Source organism: Oryzias melastigma, linkage group LG2 (assembly GCF_002922805.2).
Source record: "Oryzias melastigma strain HK-1 linkage group LG2, ASM292280v2, whole genome shotgun sequence".
NCBI lineage: Eukaryota > Metazoa > Chordata > Actinopteri > Beloniformes > Adrianichthyidae > Oryzias > Oryzias melastigma.
In genome coordinates this window covers 13925494-13927630 of record NC_050513.1, presented here as the reverse complement: position 1 = coordinate 13927630, position 2137 = coordinate 13925494, and positions in this window count along the sequence as shown.

Sequence of the window (2137 nt, the reverse complement as noted above, 5' to 3'; positions counted from 1 at the left end):
TTTTATCATGTTCTTACCTTTATGATGTCATTTTTATTCACATATTTTATTTGTTTTTATAATGCTGAAAATGTTTAAATGTTCAGCGGTTTGTTTCAGTTTTACAACTGTGGTGATGATGATGCAGAATACCTCTGAAATAGAAGGTAGAATGTAATCAAGTATTACTTCTTACCAAGTATTATCAGCCTTGGAGTGATGGGCAGGTTTCTTTCTGCTTCAATAGACATCTTGGTGGATGTTTCCTAAAAGAAAACAGACCAAAACATAACAAATCAGACAAATACAGCATTAAATTAAAAAAAAATGTCTTTAAAGGAAAATGACTTACATCTGCCAAGAGAAAGAGGGAGTCTTCTTTTTCATTGTAATGCTTCATCATGAGCACTACGGCTGCTATGGCAACTTTGTTGTTGTTTCCATCTTCTACCAGAATTCCAGTCTCTTCCAAATCTTTTAGGTCTGCAATTAGACTGGAAAAAACTTTGTTATGCCCAAATGTCTTAAGATCTGTGTCTCTGCAAAGCAGAACTAGTTGCATTCCATCAACAGATGAGCGATTATGAGGTGAGATCTCACCTAGAGTCATGTACATAGCCTAAGATTTTATGCTTTTTTCTTGCCCGACCCTAATGGGTTCACCACTTCAAATGAATCTTGATAGAGCATCAGGGAAAGCGATGACGGACACTGCTGTATGAGAAGATTATCTTTCACATTTTGACCATCTGAGACATCCTCTAATACCATGTCTGGTGGTTGGCGGAGTTTAGACTGTTTGTATTGCTCCAGTACTGTGGGCTGTTCTAAGAGAGACTTCAATGTTTTTTTTACTGGTACATATTGAAGAAAACGCTGTTTTCCTGCACTGTCACATCCTAAAAAGATTTGATTTGGCTCTATGAAACAGAAGTTTTCTTTGAAAAAAGTTTTTCTTGTTTTGTCTGATCTCAACACACCTTTATTGTAAAGGGTTAGGAGATCATTCTGTGATAGTTCCTGAATGATATTGTCTATGTCTGCTTGTGGAATATTAAATGCAGTAAGTTTGTCAGACAGTTTATCAAGAACATTGTGCAATCCATAGCTGTGAAGATCTTGGAATTCCTCTATGATGCACTGTATGGTGCTGGCTGGTAAGAGCATTTTTGCTTGCATTTTAAGATAAAACATCGCCAATTGATTTAGGAATTTCTCTTCATCATTCTGTGAATCTTTGTCTTCTAAAGTGTTTACAGTGTCCTGTCCTTGGATCCTATCAGCGTAACAAATTTCCTGTGGTCTTTCCTCATGAACTGATTTTGACAGCATATGTTTTCGAGAAATATGGCTGGAGAATGACGTTCGAACTCTGAAATATTTAGAGCAACCTTCAAAAGGCCATAACACTTTTTTTCCATCTTTAATATGAAATCTCAGATGGGCACAGAGACTTCTAAAATTTTGACCAACATACTCACATCCAGGAACTTTACATCTGAGGTCACCTGTGAACTTTGAGTCCTCCTTAGTGGTCTCCCTTCCTCTGTGATTCCTGTGCATATGGGAACGGAAGGCAGTGAATGTTGTGAAAGTAGCATTACAAGTGTCAATTCCACATGAATATCTATAATTTGCCATGTGCTTATGGCGTCTAACATGTATACTAAACAATATAAATTTGTGTGCACAGAAGCCACACAATTTACAAAAAAACATTTTTTCTATGAAGTTAATTAAATCAATTCCTGTCTAAGGATAATTTCAGTAACACAACTAGCAATATTCGGTACCAACAGATTGTTTTAACTTGACATAAATATTCTCAATGGGCCTGAAAAATGTAGGACATAAAATAAGTAGAGAAAATATTCTCACACCTTAAACACAAAACAACACCTTTTATATCAAAGTCTAGAGAAGATAATCTTCAACACGTCATTTAGCACACAACAGTATTTAGACAACCAGCAGTTTCAACCAGGAAGCATTTTCTTCTTCTTGTGCAGTTTTATTGCAGATGCGCACTGCCTGCAAGTGAATTACTGCCATCTACTGGCATGCAGTCTGAGTGAGATACTTACTGTTTTCTTCTGTTCTTTATGAAGCGTCTGTGTGCCTCATGCTTTTCGTCTGGTGAAAATGATGAACTGCACTT